This window comes from Notothenia rossii (assembly GCF_949606895.1).
Source record: "Notothenia rossii genome assembly, chromosome: 2".
Lineage (NCBI taxonomy): Eukaryota > Metazoa > Chordata > Actinopteri > Perciformes > Nototheniidae > Notothenia > Notothenia rossii.
In genome coordinates this window covers 26,995,511-27,020,371 of record NC_136904.1, presented here as the reverse complement: position 1 = coordinate 27,020,371, position 24,861 = coordinate 26,995,511, and the positions used below count along the sequence as shown (strand labels likewise).

Here is a 24,861-nt window from a genome sequence, read left to right as displayed (position 1 = left end):
GAAACAGCCCACAGTGGCACTATCAACTTGTGAAGCCGAATATATGGCTCTAGCCTTGACAATACAGGAATGTACTTATCTGGAACAGCTGCTCGAAGGAATGGATACCTACTGTATGTATATAAGAAAACTGTTGTTTATGAAGACAACCAGGGAACCATTGCACTTGCCAGAAACCCTGTGTGCCGACAGAGGTGTAAACATGTGGATATAAAATATATCTTCATTAGATCTGTCATCAGAGAAGGAAAGATGACACTGGTTTACTGTCCTACAGATGACATGGTTGCAGACGCTATGACCAAGCTTGTCTCCAAACTGAAATAATTTTCTTTTGCAGGGGTCATGTTCGGTGTGTAAAATATTGCCTACTATGTAATATTGACTGCCATGTTCTTTTGATGTTTTGAATTGTTATCTTTCTTGGAAAAGTTTTACAGTATACACGTCATTCATAAGTGGGAGTGTTAAGTGTAAGTATTAATATGTCTGCATGTAACTGCACTATAACTGTTCCACAGTAAGAGGGCGCTATAGGCGTAAGGAGGCGCAGCTATTGTAGCTGATGTCAGATATCAGATAAAAGGGATTGTTCCCTCCCCTTCTATCTCTCTCTCTCTCTAGCTCTCATGGAGAGCAGGTCAAGTGGTGCAATGCACATATGAAAATAAACCACGCCAGTTAAGGCTAAAGAATACCTTGTCGTCATGACCAGTTTATTGCTTTACATGTGACTCTGTCAACAATGAAGAATATGTTTCTGTTGTCCACGTTCATAAAGCATAAAGCAACAGCATCAGAGCACGGTGCAGAGTCTCTAGATGAGTTTACAGTAGTCCCTCGTTCTTATTAAACATCCATGTTGTAGTCCGCTATAGAAAACTGTAGTTGCCATAGTTTCCCCACAGCGGCAGACGCACACAATGACGTCCGCTGGCGCATCATAAACACGTCGGATAGTGAAAGTGCATTTGGATTCTCTAAAGTACCGCAGTCTCTTCTCCTAAGTCCTTTTGAATTCTCCTATCCACTATCTATCCCTTAACTCTGTGACGTTTCACTCAGAGGTCAAGGAATAGGAGATAGGTTAGAACCAGTGGCGGCTGGTGGAAAATATTTTTGGTGGGGCTATGGAAATGGTGACAAAACCGTGTGTGTGTGTGTGTGTGTGTGTGTGTGTGTGTATGTGTGTGTCAGTCATACTTGCCAACCCTCCCGATTTTCGCGGGACACTCCCGCATTTCTCCCGATTTCTGACAAAATCAGATTTACTCACGACTGTTTCCACTCGGACTTTAATGCAGCTACACCACTGTTTGGTTTCCATGGTAGCGCGTCTCTTTAGCAGCGCGTGCAACTCAAAGTCTGAGAGGGTGAGGAAGATGAAAACTGAACAAGAATCGACAACTCGACCCTCTGATCACTCCTTTCCTGTAAAATACAGGTCCAGCCCACACATACAGTATGCTCCATGGTGCCACAGGCATTGCCCTTACAACTACAATAAGCATGCAAATGTTAATATACAGCTCCGGCGATCCACTAGCACCGGAGTCTACACCTGCAGACGCAGCCATCCCCTACTGTAGCGTCACCTTGGATACGAGTCTAAACAACTCACAGACACACAGGCCAGGGCGCTGAAAGGGCGCCCTTTGAGCATCAGATCTGACGACGCTGATTGGCTAAAATTATGTTTCGGCGGCATAGTTTACAGATAGCAACAGTCAGCTTGTTGGCTGCAGCTGCTCTGGCTGAGGGCTCCTTTCTACCGCCCGGACGAGAGAGGGTAATGATACACGCTGCGGCCAGGCAGGAAACATGTGACTTATCAGTAACTTTAGACATCGTAAAACAATTTTAAACGAGATTTTATTGTAGATTATACATTTTACTGATACCAACTATATAATATTTACCTTGTTCTTTAAAAATTAAAATTAAAATAAAAAATATATATTTTTGGGAAATATATTTTTTTATTTATTTTTAATTTTTAATGACAATCAAACATGTGGGAAGAGGGGGGGCCGGCCGCCACTGGTTAGAATTTAGGAGCTGATTTTTGGATTATCGGAACGCAACCATTGTTTCCAGAAAACAAAAAACATGAAACAAGCGGTATCAGTGACTGTAGAGGTTTCTCAATACTCAAATTTCCCCTCCTCGACTGCTATCCTCGAGACTTGGTGCCGCCCACAGGGGATGCGAGCGGAGGACTGAGGAGGGGAACCGAGGAGAGAGGAGTGGAAGCAGCAGGCGGTTAGAGAAATGAGAACTCCTCTCCTATGAGCGGTCATTTTAAAGAGACGTCCATTAATGATGACAGGAGGCACAGCAGCACTCTGATGGACAGATGTGTTCACGACAACTTATATATATTTACTTTTAATTCATTGACAGTGCGGTATAATGAGACAATAACAGGCTGATGCGGACATATACACACACACACATATATTTATATAAATATATATATATATCAAATATTTCAGAATCAAACAAATGTGAGAGCACTCTCATAATAGCGTAACACAATCAGAGACTGGATATATCCCCCCCCCCCCAAAGTATTAAAAGTAAGCATAGGACACCAAACCAACTGAGACCCGTCTGTCCGCCGCATCTACAGACTGTACAACACCAGTGGCGTTTTCTCCTGGAGGCCAAGGGAAGCCAGGCTTCCCCTGTTTTTTCGGATTGTAGTTATAATTTTAATAAATAAATGAAAGCACTTCGTTTAGTTTCGGAAATTCTTTGTTGTGTGTTGCTGCCGGCCCGTCTCTCCCCCATTCTCATTGAGTATTTTACAAAGAGTGAAACAGCGCCCCTCTAGATGTTACGGTGAAACAGTAGATTGCACTCTCTGTTGCGAGAGGAGGCCAGCCGAAATTTGCTTCCCTTGGTGAAAAAAAATTGACGGATTGACCAATCAGATGAGGCTCACGTCATGCCCCTGCCAACCTGTGATTGGTCAGGGCCATGCCAAGGGAAGCCAGAGGCGGCTGGCTTCCCTTGCCTCACAATCCAATCAAATCGCATCAATTTAGTGGTGCAGTGACGCGTCCCAAAAGGCGGAAGTAAGCTGCGCTCGGTTTCCCTCGATAAAATAGCAATGGGATTTCTCCATAGGATTTTGGAAAATAGCTCGAAAAAAGGTCAGTGGAAAACGAACCTGTTAGGTAAATGCACGTTTTGTTCAGTCGTATTATTGGCTTCCCCTAATTTTTTCCCCACGCCACGCTACTGTACAACACACACCAACACACTGTACCACCATACTTGCCAACCCTCCCGATTTTCGCGGGAGACTCCCGAAGATTTCACTGCCCTCTCCCGGTTTTCTCCCGGGGTCGTACTCCCGCATTCAGACCCCAATAAATAAAATTAAATAAGAACTCATTCTCAAAAAAGATAAACGCCATTCTTAAAATGTATAAACGAACAATAGTTTGTTTAATTAATTAATTTGAGTGCACAATAGAAATAAAATAATTGAGAGAAGAAAAAGATATATATTATCTATCAAAACCCAGTTAGATTAACATTCATTGGATTGCACACTTTGTTTGTTTGTGTGGATATGTAGTACATTAACATTTTAATCACTTAATGACTGACTGAATGGAAATGTGAATGAAAATATAAAACGGAAAAAGCGATCATGAAAATGTTTCCAATAAATGAATAAAATGATTTTTGACCACTTTGTTGTTCAGATATATCACATATTTGTAACTAAATGATACATGAATTGAAACAAAACACAGTTTAAACTGAGGAGTGACTCTCGTGAGTTTCATTTATTTTCTTCACTCCGCTGGGGTACTGCTCTCATGTCAAGAACAAGAAGCATGAGATCAGTGCATGCACTGCATCGTCCAATCAGTGAGCGATACACAGTAAGGGGGCGGGGCGAGTATCTGAGGATTTAATCGGAGGATGGACTGGTGGTTCCTCGATTATCGCTCCTCCATTATCGCTCCTCGCTCCTTAATCCTCGGTCCTCCGGCAGAAATAAGAGCCATGGGACGGTACTCAAGATGGCGCAGACAAATCAACTTCCGATGAGACCGAGGACCGAGGAGCGAGGAAATGAAAATAGTCGACCGGAGACAGGGCCTTTGAGTATTGAGAAACCTCTTGTGTGTTTGATGTGGCTCTTTGCAGTAATATAGACAAAATGTGGCTCTTAACCTCTGACTGGTTGGCCACCCTTGGCCTATAGTATAGTGTATAGACAGTCATTGGTTGTTTTTATGTGTTTGTATGTGTGCATGTGTGAATATATGAAACATACATAAGCCTCATGTAGCCATATGTCTCCCTTTATTTGTTGGGTACTTTTTATAATAATGTTTTAGTGCTGCCCAATACAGAAGAGATGCGAAAATACTCATACATTTGTGTCATACTTGTTGCAAATGGAATTAAAAATAAATATGTGGGGGAACAATGTTCAGCTGATCTAACAGAGATTACAAAATACAGCGCTCTAACAAAACACTCACAGCTGATGCAGCTGTTGCCACGTCATAATTAACGGACATCGCTTTAATATGACCGCGCAGAGGAGAGGAGTTCTCATTTCTCTAACAGCCTGCTGCTTCCCCTCCTCTCTCCTCGGTTCTCCTCCTCGGCTTCTCGGCTCGCATCTCCTGTGGGCGGGACTAAGTATCGAGGATAGGAGTCGAGGAGGGGAGTCGAGGAGGGGAGTTGGAGAAATGAGAAAGGGCCTATGTGAAGTGAGAGTAGCTGCTGGTGGATGCACAACTCACCCAGGAACGAACGCTTGCTCCGGTCCTTTTCCCGTGGACTCGATGTCCTGACAGGCTCGAGTTTGTGCAACCTGCACAAACACAAGCTCACCATGATTACAAATGGTGAAATGCAATGTAAAATTACCGAAAAAATACCAGCTCACTACCAATCACAACCGCTCAAACCAACTACAAACTACTACCGCGGATTGGGCAGAGAACGAGTCCGAGAAAGTTGCTCCCCCATGTGACGCAATATGACGCGTTTGACGTTAAAAAAAGCAGTTTTTAGTAGCAGAGCTCAAAACGGCTCTTTTTCTCTGAATTCCTGCCCTTATGTCTTGTAAAACATATCAAATCCTGCATTAACATTTTTAATTGTAATTTTCAGACAAGGTTAAGCATAAATGTAGTAAAAAAAAAAAACCTGCAAGTTGCTCTTTAAGTGATTTGATCATCAAAGATAGGCCTAAGTCATTTTCAATGTGGGCCGCCGTGCCGACTTAATTCATTTGTAATTGGAGGGTCAGAGGGTCAGAGGGCCTAGGTATAAAAGTCACGGCTCGCCACTGAGTTGTGGCCTGACCAGATCAGCAATGTAGTTGATGTCATCAAGTCCAAATCGAAAACGATTGTACAGTTCTTCTGTTGTGTACTGTTTGAGAGGTTTGGAGCGCTCGGTGTGGACCCTTTCGCTGTAACCTCTCCTTCCAGCATGGAAGATGTGAACAATTCCAGCCATGACTGTGTTCTGACTGTTGTTTCAGTCAGTAGGCCTACATCAGTCTCTGAACAACAAGTAATTGCAAATACACACCTGGAATGCATGTCCAGATTGGTTAGGGCCTGTGGTTAATTATGTAATTAATAACAAGGCCAGACCTACAGTATACAACTAATTGCTGACCTGACCAAACCATTGAGTTGGAACGATGGACAAAAAGGGGCCTAATTTTACATCTGCTGAGACCCATGCGCTGCTGCAGGGTGTAAGGAACAATTATGACTCCATAGTTGGAAGCTTTAACAGAGAGGGTGGAGTGACTAAAGTAAAGAGCGGAATATGGATGGAAGTTACAGACAATGTGAATGCCACAGGATCTGGACACAAGAGGACGGTGGACCAAGTGAGGTTGAGGTGGAAGAATTTGAAGCAGCAAGCTACCAAAGACCACAGCCAGGCTAAAAACCCACAGATGGGTAACAAACCATATAAAACGGGACAATACACAGATGTGGTACTTCATTTCATTAGTAGTCAGCAGTCACAAACTTTTCATGGAATACCAAACGTTGTACTGGATGGTGAGTCGCAGGTATGTGTGATTTTATCCTTGTCCCTATAGAACTACAATTATTATCTTGTATAATTGTTATTTTCATAGTACTACAATGGCTATATGTCTTATATAGCATCCTAGTACTACAATTTTCCAGGAACTTGCATGCTTGTGATCATCTTATTAAGGGGTATAAAGTATATTGATAAACTTTCATTTCAGGTCGTCAATGCACCCGATGTGACACACACCATTGAAGATGAGGTCCTCCTGACCCATGTGGATCCAGAAGCTGGACCTTCAGCCAGGCCTGATGACACACTGCAAGAGCCACCTCTAAAGAGAAAATGCAAGCGCACCAGAAAAACAGAGCAGAGGGATGATGCCTACGAGACTCTGCTGAGCCGTGAAACGGAGAGGGCAGAGATGCAGATCCGTCTGGCCGAAGAACATTTACAGCTGTGCTGGCTTCAGCAAACTGAAACCTCACTGAGAATTCAGCTCCTCAAAGCACGCCTGGATGATCCAGCTGCCTTTGAATTAATGTTTTATTGTTGTTACCCTAGTGGGAGTATTTTTTTTGATTACAATTTCATTATGATTTGATGTCCTTTATGTATTTAAAAATATAATTAAACATTATAGATGTCTCTGCAATGTGGTCTCTTGTCTTCCTTGTATTATTTTTCATGTCCACTAGATGGCGATCGGTAGGATTAAAGCACTGATATTCAGGATCAAGTCATCTTGAAAAATCGTAATCTGGATCAGGGTGATCCTATCCTGAATTGCTTTGAACTCCAGGGACAAAATTTGGCCGACTTGTCTGATCCTGGATCACAAAAAATGGGATTTCAAAATCTGATCGGATCTGATTGAGATTAAACGTTTTGAACTCCTGGGCCCTGATGATTACTCCTAATCACTTGGAATATCCCTTGACTTTTCATCTAGTGCCACCATTAGGCCAACATGTTTATGTGCCCATTAGGTTCATGAAGAAATATTGGCAAAACTGCAACTGACGCATGTGTGTGGTGTAATAAACAGAGGGGGCATGCAAAGAGATGTATTAAAATTGCCTTCACGAATAAAGCTTATTTTATTCTTCCTTTTTTAAATGTCTGCTGGTTTTCAAGGGCCACTGGTTTGTGCCTACGGATCTATTTAATATGAGGGAAGAGTGTAAAGTTGTCTTTGTGAGGTGAGTATCCCAGTGATGTCTTTTGATTTCACTCAGTGGCTCAGCCCACATGAGGTAACCTTCTTTTCCATGTAAGATCATCTTTAGCAGCAAGGATTGTTCCTGTCTATCGTTACGCTTGGCAGCGGGTGACTTTGTGGTGTGAGCATTCTTTCCTTTATCCATAAAACAATTAGCTCTCTTCCTGCAGAATTGAACCGCTCTGCATGTGCAAGAACAATAAGAGCTGGAACAAAATGAACTCTCAGAACCAAAAGCGTCAGTCGGCATTCATTATTCATATTAATTGATTCTGGCAGTTTGGAGACAATACCTTGTAATGCAACACGCCATCCAAGACAGGGAGATGATAAACACACACTGATCTCCTCCTGCGTGCTGGAAAGGCTGCTTCCTGCTCATGTTGTTTCTTCTCACATCGACCTGTAAAGAGAGGTGTGACTCAGGATTTATTCTTCATGCTGGAGTGTGATTTGGTTTGCCGGAATCATGGTGCTTATTGTGCTTGTACATTTATCTTTAATTGGAATATTGTTCATGTTGAAATACCTATCAGGAACCAAACCCTTTTATGAGGAGTTTGGGTGTTGTGTATCACTTGTTAACCGAGCTACGGAGATATTTTGTTTCACATCTGAAGCCAACTCAACCCTTTGTTTTGTAATTTAGTGCAATGCTATAAACATTAATTCTAATGCATCAACACATGAGAACAGTTTCCACAAATCCCACAAACACAAATTATTCTTGTGGGATTCTGAATAGCTTTTACAAATCTTAATGGTGAAAATGAACCTGTGAAGTCTGTGTTTTCTCCATAACCCTTTCATTTAATCACATGGCTGTTAATCTGACAAGGGTAGAGGCGATATAATACAAACTTACATTTGGTAAAAGAAAAAGGGGAAAGAAAGATGTAGATGGCAATGCACTCAGCATCAAGCTCCAATTAAAATTTAATGAGGCCTCTCCATTCTGCTCAACTAGAGCAGTCAGATGTTACTGTGCAGACTCTCTGCTCTCCAGCCTCTCCCTTCCTGTCACCTGCTCCTTTTTTTTTACCACAAGCCTGCAATTTCACAACAAACCAAATGAAAAATAATATTCCAGTATCTTTAACAAGCTCCGATTGATCTTGATCTTTGGAGACGGTGCTTGTGTTTCATCTGCTACAGGCAGATATTTCTTTATATTATCTCTGCAATATCTAGTTCACACAACACAGGAAGATTTAGACCTACCCTCCTTGGATTACTGTAGCTAATCAGGGAAAGAACACCCTTTCTGGTATTGATAGCATCGGAAGTTGTTCTTTAACCCTGAATACACAACCTGTTCTGCTTCATCCTTTTCAAACACACTCCCACCTCTTATCTTTAATGTTTGCCTTTGTTCACCGTTCTGAGATTCTTTCAGTCACCAGTGTTATTGTGCATATAGATACTAACAGAACACACTTACAATTGGTCACATCCATCTCTATGTCTATATAACTCTCACACACACACACACACACACACACACACACACTCACACACACACACACACACACACACACACACACACACACACACACACACACACACACACACACACACACACACACACACACACACGCACACACACACATTCATAAAAAAAACTCCCAGCCTCTGCCTAATTATATTTCAACACGGTGGATGATGCATAATTACATATTTGCCGAGGACTAATCTGCTGCAGTGTCCTCATGTTTATAATGAGGTGGAGGAGCATTTGACACAGATCTGATAATCTGGAATTAGCCAATCGGGAATTAGGCAAAGAGGCTTAATTACTAGTGACGAGGCATAATTTTATAAAGCAAGTGGTTTCTGCAGACTGTATTTACATTCATATTTTAGTCAAGCTAATGGCAAGGCGGCTCTATAAATAACGATTTTAGTTGAACAGTTTGTCCAGACTAAAATGTATAAAAAAATATTTGAGAGATTTCCATGTCATTTTGTATACATCTGCCACATGGCCTTGCATAATCCTGGACCCATCAGCCTAATATGTAATGGTAATTCACAATTTAACACAGTTTTTGACTGATGATTCCTCACTTCTATTAATCGGCCAGGAGGGCTACAAGTGATCAATATCTGTTTCAGTTGAAAATGCATTTATAGCATTCAGCCACTCTAATAATCCTCCCTATCTGGTCTGTTCCAGGCCCCTGTTTGGCCTTTGTCATTGCACAATAACCGACACCGATTTAGACCATAGCATCAGCAAATTAATTCAATACCAAAATGTTATAATCCACTAAAGGTGGGATTCTTTATTTATCTTATCTTCGCTGCCATCGTGTCTGTAAAAGATCCAGAAGGGACATTAAAGTGAGATTTAACTATTCTTTGTTTGGGAGGTAATGCACTCCTGGCACTTTTCTGAGGGATATTTTGTGGTGAAATGTCTCAACAACTATTGGATGGCTAGGAAATGTTGGTACATGTCTCCATGGAGCTGAGAGGATAAATCCTAATGACTGTGATCCTCATGTAGCTTCACCAGTAGGTCACTTAATCAGTAAAATCTACTAAATGGATTGGTAAATCGTTTTGTAAAGACATTCATGGGTCACAGATGATGCAACTGATGCTCTGACTTTTTCTTATCATCGCCAGTCTCAACAACGATTGGACAGATTGTCATGATATTTTGCGCAGAAACTAATGTATTACTTTTATAATGTCAAACCCCTTGGTATTGACCAAACACCTAAAAGGTAAAATGACAAAATCTCATCTTTCAGTAGCATAGCTGTTTTTTTTATTTGCTACTGTAAAGACCTTTTCGAAACAGCAGCAGACACATGATTGACATTCGTGAAGGCAACCACTTGTTCCTCCCAGGAAGAAGCACAATGTCCTCAGTCTCCAGAGAGAAAAAAAGTTTCAGTTGAGTTACTCTTAAAAAAAACACTGCAGTGAAATAGCGACGCTGTGGGGATACATCAGACTATATTTTTTTCTGGTATAAAGAACTTTTGCAATTTTCACAACTCGTCCCTTTGTTAATGTTTTTTAAAGTCTGGGCCTAATTTGCATAATTCCCACTATCCCATAAAAGCTTCATAAAGCTTCTTTCCTTTCTTCCTGTCCTCATCAGTTTTTACTCCCCTCTCTGAGGAAAATGGTTTGCAAACTTTGTTTTGTATAGATTATGAAGAAAAGTGAATATTGGTCAGAACAGCCCATGTTTAGAACAGAGTTGTTGATTGTCCCATAAAGTCAACCCTCCCAAAATCTTGCATCATATACCAAAGTAAATGTGGTGTGTTCTCCTGCTTTGTCATCATCATCATCAAGCTGTTTACTGATTTTCCAAAGTCATTCTTTGTGGAAATGTTAATTTTGCATTTCACTTAGGAGATATCTACAATATATAAATGATGAAAACAGCATAAGAACAGCAGATTTTATTGCTAATGGTCTGAAATCTTATTCTGTTATGAAGCCATTTCTCCTTTAGTTTTTAATACATTTTTCTTGATATCTGCACACGGTAGTTTCAACAATGGCAGCTCTGTGAGTATTGGACACACTTCCTGTGTGAGGTGAAGACCAAAGCAGCCCTTGATAGAGAACATTTGATAGCACTGACATTCCTATTGAGGAAAATGGATAAACCTGCCAGAAAAAAAATCATGATAAATGAATTCTGCCTTTTTGTTGAACAAACAAATGTAAACATTTAGCATACATTACCTCAATATCAGTTTGCTAAGAGAATCCATACAAATGTAGCTTTTGTCCATTGAATATTTTAATCTTTATGCTAATCCAGGTTTACAAACTGTAGCCTGGGGCAAAGAGCTTGTCATCAAACCATTTGTAAAAAACGAATCAGTGTAATTCCCAAAATATAAAAATAGTCCTACCAATAAGTACCTGTACCATTGTCACACTCACAATGGAAAATACAAAAGGTCATAGGTGTTGTAGATATTGTCAATTTTATCCAAGACATTGACCATCCCGGCTATATAACCAAAAAAGCAACCCGACCCATAGTAGTCTTGTCTGACATTTGGGTGTCTTGTGCTAATATCCTGTAGCCTAAGTGATAGATGAGGAGCGGGCAACAGAGAAAAAAAAAGTGCATCCACGAACATCTTCCATTCCCTTTCTCTTGCAAACAAAAATCACTAGAATAAAAAGTGATATCAATATACATGAATGATTCAAGCAGCTGTGTGTGTTTTAGGCTCTGCATACAATTAAAAGGTAGTTAGTAGTCCCGGTCATCTGTGTGTATTGACTGGTCTGTGAGGGGGGTGGGGCCTGCTGACAATGAAGCATGGTTGAAGTGATCCTCCTACCAACCAACTGCAACCCCTTCCCCAGCTACCAAACTATCCCCTTGAGATTATCAGCACAACTGTAACTGTTTTACTGCACACAACCCCCACTCTCTATTTCTGAGATTATAGATATTTGTATTTAGTGCTGAGGTAAGGTGAGGCAAGTTGACTTCACTGACTCCAGATTGGCTCTTAAAACAAAATCATGACAGGTTCCTTTTCGGTGAAACTGATTGATACAACTCATGCATCCAATGAAAAGTGCACAGACTCAAATTTGTCAAAGTTCGCTTGAGCTCAGTGATGCATTGCAACTAAAAAAGCTGAGCTTTCATTTGGCAGTCAGGAGGAGCTGCCTGCTTCAGCAGATTTAACCTCTTTAAAATGAGCTGCTTTATGGTGATTGCCACAGAAATATTAAAAGTACAATGTGCAATAATTGTTTTTTCAAATAGAAAAAGCATGCTACCCAGCTAGCCCCAGCCCGTCAGTTTTGTAATTCCAACTTTTCCTCGAGAGACAATAGTGAGTATAGCACCAGTCTGACCCATAGTCTGACCTCGGCCAAATATTATATTATTGTTATTGTTACAAACAATACACAATAAATAAATCAGAATCAGAATCATACCTTTATTCATCCCACAGAGGGGGAATTTACATTTCAATTAAATAAATATACAAAAAGAACATAATAATAAATGACAAATTACGCATAAAACACAAAAAAGATCGATGACATTTTAAAGAGATCCAAAATGGATAATTAGACAGCTGTGTTACTTTGACCATCGTTTCAGCAGTTTGCATAAATGGGATGTATTGTTGCCATGCTGTAAGAAGTAGGATTTAGTTTTAAACAACCTTGGATGGTCCATTATGGTATGGCACCTGTAGTAGAGGGGAAATACTGCCCCTAATTATTTGGAGCAGGTGGCCAGGCACTGCAAATTGCACCTTTTAAAATACTCAATAACAAAATGGGTTTTTGATGGATATTTTACATGTTTAACAAAAGCAATACATATTTTTCATGTTAGTTGGGTCAACAGCTTTGTCACACAAGTGTTGAATTTAACCTTGGTATAAAGGACTTTCAAATGACCCGCGATTTTGATAGCATTTAGGAACATTATTCTTACAATAGCATCTTTTGTATGCAATTTTATATGGACAGTTTCACTCCTATACCAGCTAACAAATGTTTATTTTTTCCCAAAATGGTGTCATACCATTTAAGTATTACAATAACAATAGATGTCTGATCTCTGATTTTGTTTTGTTAGCCGCCCTGGAGATGCTTTTGAATACGCTCCTTCACGACTAGTACGTTTGTTCTTATACAGCAGAAGGCGTGGGAGTAGATTTGCATTTAAACATGTATTTCTTCTCAAGTACTTGGGTGTAAAGAGTTTTTTTTCCTCATTCATGAGCCAGCTTTCTATCCCTTTGTTTCTTCGGGTGCTTGAAAAATATCTATAAAATCAACACAAAAACCTGTCCCTCTCTTGGTGTATTTCTGCAATGCTCTACTTAAAGTAAATTAAAAAAACACTGGAAGCCACAGCACATGAATCTTTTATGACCTTGAGAGAGCCGCTAAAGTGGAACACAAGAGAAGCTCCGGCTCATGGCGCACTCTGCACGGTCAGATCAATCAAACATCGGGCAGACAGACTCATCTCTGTGAGGAATCTTAATCTGAGCATCCGTGACTCAGTCAGGCCTTTCAGGAGAGACAGAGTGCTAACATGCTGTTGTTACAAACTCATTTTATAAGTTGCTTTTGCTTAACTGCAGAAATGTAAGTATGATATTTAACTGAAGCTTTTTTAAAGACAGTGTTTTCCACAAATCCTTTAAGATGTTTTTTTGCCAACACAATTATGAGTTACATATTGAGACATAAATGTGGAATAATTTCACTTTGGAAAAGACTTGTTGGTGTGTCTGAAAAGAGACTGATCTTCAATTGGGACATTTTGTATCTTGATAAGTGATTCAAAATCATTGTTTTGTATAATGCATTTATTGTTGTGCCTATCAATAACAGATGTACAATTTGTATGATGCTCAGTACAAAATGTTCCTAATGTACAAGGAACGATGGTCTGTCAAACCAAAATGATCGATATTTTGTCTGATAAAAACTAATTGAGCCTCATGTGAAGCAGATTAAGACAGAAAGTCAAACATTTTTGTGTGCACAGTAATGTTAGTATATAGCTGAGACAATTTTGTTTAATGAAAGACGTTATCTTGTTGTCTGGCAAATCTTCAATTACTGTAACATTTGTGTAAAGGCTTACAGGTCTGAGAGAACTTGTATGTGCATACCACAATAAAAACATGAACTTCCTTTAGCCAAACAGATCCCATCCTGCTCAGTCTCTGTCTAACTTGACCTCTGCACCCTGTTAAACACTTTCCTACACTTATTCCCTTTTTTCTCATCTGCTGTTGATACATTTGTTTCAATGACATCTTGCAGGGAATTCATTTCTAAAGCAAATTGCATCCAGGCCTGTGTCAGTTATGACCCTTGGTGCTTTGTGTGAAATTAGCATTCAATTATTTCCCTTTGCTCTCCCTTTTGTCCATTAGCAACACAACATTGCTGTTCTCAAGAACTGAGAATGTAAATTAAGTTACAAACTGTTACTAATCTGAATGGTTTCTGAGGGTGTTTGTGAATTTTAAGGAGCTGTTAGAACACTCTCCATTAGTGCAAATTATATCACACTCTGAAAAGCTTAGTTTTGTGCAAAATATTATTTTGTTTGCTTGTTTTGGTTAACTGGAATCCCAATTAGGTACTGCCTTAGTAGAGTAACAGCTTCTCTTCCTAGGGTCTGTTATTTGAAGAGAACATCGTCAAAATAAAGAACACAAATCACTGTGTGTGACATTCCAAGCTTTGGAAAAGAAATGGTTAGATGTTGTCACATTGATAAAGCTGTATAAGAGAGAAGTTTATTTCGAATATCTCCATCCACAGTGACAACCCCCCACACTCTATCTCTGTCCACATAGGGCTGTCACTCAGTTAATTTCTCTTTCATGTGCCTGGGGTTGATGTCAGATACGTAGAGCACCACATTTAAGTGGCGCAGCTATCTCCTTTTCCAAAAGCTGAAATGAGAAACAGACTTAGAATACCAATAGCCATAGATCAAATAATGGCAGGGATTTAAAGCGCCTTATCTCTCCCAGTCAGTCAGTTTTAGTTGGCGGCAGATCCAAAGACCCAGAGAGAGGACAGTGACCTCAGAGATCCTCCCAGCTACCCCTCTGGCTGCAGGGGACACAGGTTCACCTGCACACACACATTGCATTCAATTTCGCCTTTTCCTTATATTTATTAACTTTTTAGAAGATGTTTTCTATTTTCTACTTATGCTGTATTTTGCCAATCCTCTACTGACAGTAATTTCCAAGAAATGTTCATCCGACTCATTCAGTTTGTGCAGCACTTTTAAGGAGGGAATTAGATTTTTGAGACAGAGCATTAAGATTACTAATCCCTAAAAGTAGGACTGGTGTTTAAAGCTCTTTTTAAATATCTTTACGTAGTCCACATTTTGAATGTGTAGGTAAGCATAAACTTTGATAAATCTGTTCAGCTGTGTGTGGTTGCATTTTTATTATTTATATATTTTTTTTTTAAAGAGGCCATTAATATCACCAAATTCCTGAGTTAGTCATGAGTGAGTATAGGGTTTGATTGAGGACTTTGCTTGTCAACTAGAAATGTGAAATAAATTCTCTGCTGACTGAAGACGTCTTTATCAAAAGCAACTCACTGATTCTCTTTCTTGTTATGTTACACTTGAAGGAATGGAATGGGAAATAGTCTGCTTTGAATTTCCTTTATATAATCCCAAATTATTTTAGATGAGTCTGTACTTTAGCTACAGTAGCACGACATGCTCCTTTCACAGTGCAGTAAATTGCTTTGCAAAAGAGGACAGGATTTGCATGCTGTATGCATGTTGAGTGGAGAAATGAGCTGTGACATTTCCTTTTCATTTCAATCTCACATCAGTTCCCATTATCCTCACAGCTGTTATCACTTGAAGTGATATTACAGTGTTTCAATAAATGCTGTTATGTTTCTCTTTATGATAAGCTTCTGGTTTTGAATTAACATAAGAACACACTGTACAGCTAAATCACAGTATCATTTCACAAAATTACAGTCCACAATACATGCAGCTCATCTTGTCTGTTCAATCAATAATTCTGTTCAGAGATTTCTACATTGATTTGGAAACCTTATGTCTCAAAATAACTTTCCAGTGGCTTTGGTTCCTTGTAAACATTACAGACAAGAAAAAAAGCTCTCATTAAAAATACACAGTCCCTATGTAAGTTGTTCATTATAAGTACACAATCCTTGACATTGAAAATAAAGCTCTACATAACATTTAATTACACAGTTATTTTCACACAATGCTTGAGGAAAATATATCACCAGGGGTTTACTTTATTTGTAACAGAGGAATATTAGAAGAAGACATATTAAAAATAGTCCTTAAAGACAATTTCCGCACAAACAACCCAGTCAACATAATATAAACTGTAATGATATCTCAGTTCATACATGTACCTGACTTTAAAGAACAAAACAACCTTTCTGCGCTCTAAGGCTTTACATGTCATATCTACAGTAAATGCTAACGGACATCAATAGAACCACACTACAATATGGTTAATCTAGACAATATCTTAGATATGACTTACACCTTAATGAAACACAAGTTCTCCTATAGCTTTGAAGAAGTTTATTAAGTTTTAACCCTTAGATGCACAAGTGACTGGACCCTACACTCTTCCATAAGTGGGTCAAAAAGGACCCGTATTAGAATAATATGTGTTTTTATGCCATTTTTGTCATTTTGGTCAGGAAAAATCACTTGAATAATATTTAGTATTATATTTTGGTTCACACAAGAAATATTTTACATTACATTTTTCACTATTTATAATTTTAGAAAAAAAAATTACATTTTGGAAAAAAAACGAAATTCCATAGAAAATGCATGCGGCTTATTTTGGACCCACTTATGGAAGCTTGGGGTAGTAATACAAAAACTACAATTTCTTAAAATGTATAACATTTAAATTACAAATTTGAATGGCATGATATCCAAAACATGTTTTTTGAGGAAAAATAGCTGGAATATGAAATGATAAGCATTTTTGATTACAAAGATACTTCAAGAATACCACCTCACCGGGATAAAAAAGACCCACTTATGGAAGCTCGGGGTAGTGATACAAAAACTACAATTTCTAAAAATGTATCAAATTTAAATAAAACATTTGAATGGCATGATATCCAAAACATGTTTTTTGAGGAATAGCTGGAATATAAAATGATACAAAAATGTTATTACAAAGATACTCTAAGAAAACCACCTCACCGGGTCAAAATAGACCCACTTATGCATCTATGGGCCTACATGACAGTCAAAGTGCACCACTTTTCAAAGAGAGATGTTGCTGTCTTGCATCAGGCGAATGCTCCACCCTAAGTTCAGTTTGCCTGTGATAATATCCTCTACTTTTATTCTTTTTCATGGTGTTTTTCATAACATTTCACATCAGCATTAGGAGGTCAATATCTTTAAAATCTACTCATGGAAAAAACATTACAGTTCAAAGAAAGCTTGAAATTGCACTTTATGTAACAAATTTCAGAAGTGTTTCCTCATTCCACTCAAAAAACACTGCAGCACACTCTACCTGAATCTTTAACAATAGCATATTTTTTGCATTTATTTGCCAGGGTTACACAGAGGAATCGGTTAGATAAAAAAAGCAAAGGGGAATATGGGTCGGTTACCAGCTGGTTCAAATCATATGGGTTAATTATTATATATCCATGCATCTCTTTGTAATCACAATAAGTAGAAAAATCCGCCCTATTGGCCAAGGATTTTTATCATTGGCCCTCAGTGTTGTTACAAAAACAGAACCAACAACACAATGACACTCAAATCAAGAGCAGCAAAGCCAAGCAAACAAAAACATATCATTTCTCCGTAATCTGTAATTAAACATTTGAATTTTTTGTATTTACTTTAATTGTATATTCAGCCTTTCCACAGAGCAACAACCATGGCACAAACAAAACAAATACTTGGCTCCATTCGACACATTTGATTGGTTCGTACATATCTCCAAGGTCTCGTCCTATCTCGCGATACTGTATATGCTTCCACTGAGAAGCAGACCCTGAGCTGTATTCAGTCGCTGTTGTGGCTGGGAGGCAGCACACTCAGTCAGTCTCTTTAGTTGATTCAGCCTGAGGTAACACAGGACTCTTTTAAACTCACCGACCAACCGAAAACAACTACTTCTGGTGTCCCCTGAACAAACACCCGCTCTGTAAGACAGCTTTTATTCTGCAGGTAAGGTTGCTAATGTTAAGTCTTGTTGGCTCACTCTGTCCAGACACTCGTATGCAGTGCTGCTAGCTGATATGTTCACAGTTTAACATCAGCGAACATTTAAACCGCACCAGTCGTGTGTTTCCAATTCTGTCACATGTTATTTTTGTGAAGCACTTAACCGATAAACGTCTAATACAACCTCAAGCTTGTCGGCTTCAGAACGGAACCGGAGAGGGATGCAGGAACTTCAAAGCTCTGTGCTGACTTGTATCTGGAATGCAATACCTCTGTTAGCTTGTATGCTAACGATACATCTGCTTAGTATAAAGTATGCTGTTGGCTGGCTCACTAGCTAGCTGGCTAGGTTTTCCTGCCAGCTCATCACCAAAAGTATCACCTTTTACTGCATTACTGTCATGCTGGACAGGTTGTGAGGATGTGGCTACGCGAAGAAGTCATGACAAGCCTTTTTTTTAATGAATGGACCAGATCAGAAACTGAAAAACTTAACTTCTGCCACCGGTTAGCTAGCGTCCAGACATCTTTGGGTTTTAAATGCTGTTGATTTTCAGTAAAGATTTATTTTCAACTCTCATGACGTGAGCCGTTTCAACAGAATAGCTACTTTCCATTGCTGGTTTACTCAGATACTCATCGGTGAAAAAAAGAAAGATGTATCTCTTTCTAATGTGCAGTAACTTCTCCACCATTGTAAGATCTTTGTGCCACGCACTACTGTAGCTGTCCTGTTATTAGGTTGAAGACCACTTTTGTACAATTGTGTTTTTGGAATTACAGTAATGACCCTCCATTTACTTTTTAAGAACAACGACTGCATACACTTTGAATTGTCTATCCACACTAGACCTTTGTAGACTAATCCCTTTATGTTTAGGTATTAACGACACAGCTGTTAACAAAGTGCATTGTTTAGGATCCGATTTAGTTGACATTAGGCTATTTAAAACATATTGACATTGAGTTTCGTTACCATTTTGCAATGCATACCAAAGAACATAAAATGAGAGCTATATTCCTATTGGTAGTGTTGTTTGTGTGCTTGATATACGTGGTTTAATAACAATACAGTTTGCTTAAATTTACTATATTTATGTAGATCGTTCAAATACAGGTGTAATGTCTTAATGACTGTGGATTAGGATTACAATGTTCCGAATAACAAGCAATGAATTACCCTAATGGAAGATTTAATGGTATATAGTATTTATTTGAAATTAAAGGAAAACACAGCTGCTTTTTAAAAAAATTTTTAAATAGCTTTAATAGGAATATAAAGATTGCACTGAGTTTGAGGTATATGGTAATAATCCCTTGTCAGTGTGAGCGGCGAGAAAAGCATTGAACACTAAAAGCCAGTGGGAGGAAGGAGCTCTTCTGGCACTAATGGTGCACCTTCGTTGTGTCAGTCTAATGCTGGGGTAGGAAAAGTGGAAAAAGCTATAGCCGCAAAAAAAACGGTTTGCCTTCAACTTGTGACAGAAGTGAGATCATTATAAACTTAAACAGACTCTATTATATTATACATCAAATATCGGCTGATTGGAGTTTTTCAAACATTAGCACATTAAACACGAACAGTTTTGATAATGATCCCTTTTGATGGTTTGTGAGGGGGACAGTTTACAATAGAACAAATATTGGTCATTGCAAATAAGCTCGACTGTGTATTGAAGAGATCTGATAAAACATTTCCCATATGTTTATTATATATTCTAAAATAATGTGATGGCAATAATCATGGTATACTAGAGGAGAGTTTTTTCATTTGTTTTAGTTGCAGTGCTTTTTACGTCTGCTGCACTTGCTCAGTGTGATCTCTGAATCTGTGAACTTCTCCGTATTGTATTGTCCCGTATATCTCTTCTATCAAAAAGCTAAATTTCTAAAGAGGTACCTTTATGGCTGATTTAGGCTGAGGTGCCATTTCAAATTGTAATGATATATGTTGCACATTAGGTCTTTCTGCAAACTGCTATGATTTAGATTGTATATGTCAAATTGCACCACAGGCTATACCAAGTCGTTTTGCATTACTGTGGCTGACTGTCAAATACCTTAAATAGTTCATATTTCGCTCAAGAGCCAGCTGAAACTTGTTTGACGGTTACACTAATTGAAATGCCTACGTCTTTTCTCCTACATGCATTAGAATGTGTAGCCCATGTGCACAATATTTACATGATATACATCAGTTCACTTTTTACTCTGACTTTTGAAATTGTAATATGCCATAGTCTGATTACATATCTGAACTGTGCTAGACTTCTAATCAGTTTTTGCTAAACCCCATTACCCACCTGTATGTTTGCTTAGTCGTTGAGTTTGTTTAGCATGTAAGTGTCTGGCAGTGGTCAAGACTAACTTTGGAGAACATCAAGCATTACGTATATTCTGGTTTATGCACCTTCTGTTGGTTAAAAAAAAAAAAAACTTTAAAAATAGTATGTTTGGGGTCAGCAGTAATCATAGTATCAGCGCAGAGGCTGCTCCACCCAAATGAACCTAAAGCTTGAAAAGTAACAACGCTTAAATAAATCAGAAGGTGAGAGGACAGTTGTCAACACACTTAACAACATTACAATTAGAATGCTGAAAATTAGGCTTTTGCTAATTCAGAAACAATATATTTAGTTAAAGTTTCGCTTTGCGTACCACATCAAGCCGTGCAGTAGGAAATTATTCCTCATACTGAAATGCACCATTTAACTCTAGGGTTAATAACTACAGTACAAAAGTTCATTCCTGTAAATATTGAGCAACACCGTCGGATGATTTTTGTATTTCTTCTTAGTTTTAGGTGCTTCAGTTAACTGGTTATATGTGGTGTGATTATCCAGACCTATTTTTTCTATAATCAATGACTTTATGGCAGCCATTCTGTCAACTGAACTTTGGCAACCAACAGCGATCGGTGGCAGCCGGCCTGGTTAACAATTCTAAAAGACGCTGCTGGGCGCCGTCTGATTTCATTTGATGCTCTGAACATGATCTGCATGAACCAGAAAAGCGATGGAGTGAAGCGGATGCAACGTTTTTTCCCCTGGTGGAAAATGAAGTGAAGACATATTTTAGAGACGGAAGCGGAGAGCGGTTGTTTTAATTGTATGAATAAGAAATGCATTTTCATATATTTAGGTTGAACTCTTCAAATTCCTTGGGGAAATTAATATGTTTTCCATCGAGACATTTAGCACTATGATCAAATTCATGTCATTGATGAATTGTGTCAGTGACTGGGAAGGGTACAATCATCTTAATGAGGAGCTTCTGTCTGGATTTAGTTTTCATATTTACATGCTAGTTACACTGTGTTTATGATGAGTGTTTTTTTTTGTATCCCGGCGGGTAATTACATGATAAAGCTACAATTAATGTAACATTTTACTTTAACCATGACGTGTGTTCATCGTACCGTCAAACTGTTTTACATCACCATAGATAATGAGTTTCTTTTAGTTTAGTTACGTCATTTGTTTAATACAGTAAATCATTCGACATTCATTTTCTGAGTTTCATTTAATAGGAGTATGGTGCTATAGCAGTTTCAAAATACATGTTTTAACTAATTTAACCCTTTGCTTTTTCCCAGTTTGTTTTTTTGGAGGTCGGTTTTGCCAAATTACTGCTTTAAAATACTTACTGACTAAAGCTGCTTAAAATGAACGGATGCTCTAGATTGTACAAGGGGAAATATCTGTAGACCAGGTTTATATAATACTGAATTCAAAATAAATCTCAATTAACAGAAAGAAGAATAAGAACTTTGAGGATGGTTTCATTGCTCGGCCTCCCGAGCTATCAGGCTCCCAACAAATTAGCTATAAAATAAAACCCTGTTCCATAGAGTGTGTATTTGTACTCTTTCTGAGTGGTGGCAGATTGCAATAACACTGGCAGAAGTTGGCAGCTTGCTAATTAGGCTGTCAGCTAATCTGAGCACAGAGTTGATAGGAACACAGAGAAAAGCAGAATACAGCATAAGCACTATTGCATAGTTAGTACAATACTCTATTAGAAGAAGATTCTGAATTAAACTTGGAATACCAGCAACCCATTTATTTTGGACCCAAACAAAGAGCTTTGAATCCATAAATCTTAGCACCTGCAAAGTGATCCTTTAGTCACTGGTATTGATCAACAGCTCTGCTCGCCCCTTTAAGATCTATTAAGGCCATTTCCTACTGTGGTGCAAAATGTATCTTTTCAAAACTCCGGCAGAAAGCAGCGTGTCGGTTGTTTTTATCTAGTTTCACTTTAGAGTTCTGCTCTGGAATACTTTATTATATTAGAATGTCACTGCCTACTGTGATGAGCTGTGTGTTGGTGTTTGAAGACACTTGTACTTCAGTTTTGTCACACCTAGTCCCCCATATAACAGCTGAAGATGGCTCCTCTGACAATGGCTTCATCACACCATCACACCTTTTATGTGCATGCTTTCACATATAATCATGTTTGTGGTCATACAGAAACACAGCCCTGTGTGCAGCTCTGATTCCTGAGCATGCTGTTTGTTGGGTGTCTTTTAAGGACAAATTCTACTTACAACATGTAAACCGAATCCTCATGATTCTGTGGTATTACACATCACAGTTCTCGTCTTGAACCTGTGATTCCCCATTCAGTTTATCACCTCCAGAAAAGAATAAACATAGGGCCCTATGTAGTGTTATCTGCTGAACTTGCCAGAGTGCTGCTTTATGTCTCTGTGCTTTGATTTATCGTTGATATATGTCCTTCCAAAGCCATTTCCGTCTGTTCTCTGATGAGTGCCCTTAATCAGCACATTTCACCACACTGCATGAAACGGTCAAGTGGCCTTGTGGCTGAAGTTCTCTCCTTGTTTCAAATGTGTGGTCCATTAAAAAAAAAAAAAAAAAAAAAAAGTTGAGGAGTACAGGACAGAAAGCAGTGAAATGGTAGCAGGGTTTTATATTGAACTTATTTTGTATCCCCTTTCTGTGGTACTTGTATTGCAAAATAGAAACCAGACATGCAACTTGTAGCATGCCCAATCCTTTGCTTTGTGCACTGTTACAAGTTTAAACACTTGAGACCATTGCTCCTTCATGTGCTCTCTGAATGTCTACAAATACAGCAGTCCCTATTATTATTATTATTATTATTATTATTATTATTATTATTATTATTATTATTATTATTATTATACTGTAATGCCAAAGCATTTTACCAAGTCTAAACATGTCATATGCAACAAGAACCAAACGCATAAAGATCTAAGTACAGGCTTGAATACATGTTTGAATATGAGCATGACGTCTTCTACCTACCAGCTTGAATTCCCAAAGCATTGGTCACTTTTTGGTACTTTTCCCTGCATGGTCTTCTGAGCAGCATCTGATGAGAGGGGGTCAACACAGCTTCAGTGTGAATCCATCCCTGCTTAAGCCAACAGATAATGTGGTCGTCATTGGTAATCGGGTAGCTATTACATCCCGTACTTATTTATTTAGTAAGACTCAGAATATTTTAAATTGTGCCTTAAACTCTCTATTGGTGAATATTATACATTTTGGATGATGCAACAATTATGTTCCTCATGTATTTATGTAAGCAAATGTAACATTTATTTTAATCCATGTTTACAAGACCTATTTTTGGAGTGTGTTTATCATTATAATTTAGCTCTAAAGGTCTGCGTAAAGCTCAGTCTTTTCTCACACTCTTGAGGCTTTCCCATCTGTTTCCTACCAGCAGCAGAAAAAAGGTTAAAGATGCCAAATTGTTATCATTGTAGGTTTACTGAAATGTTTGGGAGGCGAGCAGGTAGGATTTGGCAAAAATACAAAACCATGAGACGATTGGGATTTTTAAGCCGGTACAGATTTTATTTTTCTTACTAATCTAGCTATATATGTATTTTGTGTTAGACCATTGTTGGCAATCTTGCAAATTACTGATCAGGACTGCTTCATTGCCATATGGCTTCAGGTTATTGTTGCATCAGTGTGATGAAGTAGCTTGATTTGTCAAGTACTTCTTTTACATGACTAGCCAAAAAAAGACTGCCTATTTTATTGTTTCTCAATCACGTTTCCTGAAAATGTCATTATATTACTATTATGTTATATATATATATATATATATACTATCCATATTGCCTATACTTGGTAGCCGAAGAGAGATTATCCGAAGTGAGTTGTTGTGACTGATCCTGCAGATGGCAGCTCTGCTGTTGCTCTGTTACTTGCTGAAGTTGACCAGAAAATCCCCTTTTTAAATTAGCCATTTTCTTATTTTTGTCTATCAAATCCCACAATCTAGCATTTTAGAGGTAAAAGCTGCCATCTTGTGTATGTTGTTCTTTTATTGCTGTGATTTACTTGAATCACTTGCTGAGTTGCTGTTGGATATTGATAAAACAGGCTACTTTTATATCCACTTTACACTGAGATCCTTTATTTAGATAGGATGTTATTCCCAGCTGGGGATTAACCCATCTGGGCCTCTTCATTCCCCCTGAGATCTGATAACCTGTGCAGGGAGTTTCCAGTTTTTATAAAGAGCCAGTCAGATAGGAAAAGTGTCAACTATAGGATGTCTTCAGCAGCAAGAAAAACATTTCTACCACGTGTTTTTCAAAAATATGACAACTGTAAAATGTAACAGTCTTATAGATTGAAGTTAAATAGTTAAAACATTTACTTTCTAAAGAATAGCTCTACTGCTAAAAATGTGGACACCAAACCACTCCTAGCTTGGACCTGCTCGGTGTCAACTTTCCTTTAATGAACAAAGGAAACGAATAGAAGACTGCTCCTTAAGCTTGCCTAAATGTCATTGATGTCTCTCCTACAGAAAGCAGTCGTTTTCTGTGTGCACCGCTGCTTTTCGCTGCTTGAAGCTG

General features: G+C 38.6%; 1 protein-coding gene and 1 pseudogene across 2 annotated transcripts in view; one reads left to right on the top strand and one right to left on the bottom strand.

The window, feature by feature from the left end:
- Positions 1–5,502, bottom strand: part of LOC307029569 (putative nuclease HARBI1) — a 32,879-nt pseudogene extending 27,377 nt beyond the window's left edge. Inside the window, exon 1 of the transcript in view lies at positions 5,321–5,502. The product of the transcript in view is annotated as a putative nuclease HARBI1 (transcript). The remainder of the gene's footprint in view (positions 1–5,320) is intronic.
- A 12,320-nt stretch (positions 5,503–17,822) lies between these two features.
- Positions 17,823–24,861, top strand: part of glceb (glucuronic acid epimerase b) — a 68,470-nt gene continuing 61,431 nt past the window's right edge. The window contains exon 1 of the mRNA XM_079666520.1: positions 17,823–17,990. The gene's annotated coding sequence lies outside the window, so the exon portion shown is untranslated. The remainder of the gene's footprint in view (positions 17,991–24,861) is intronic.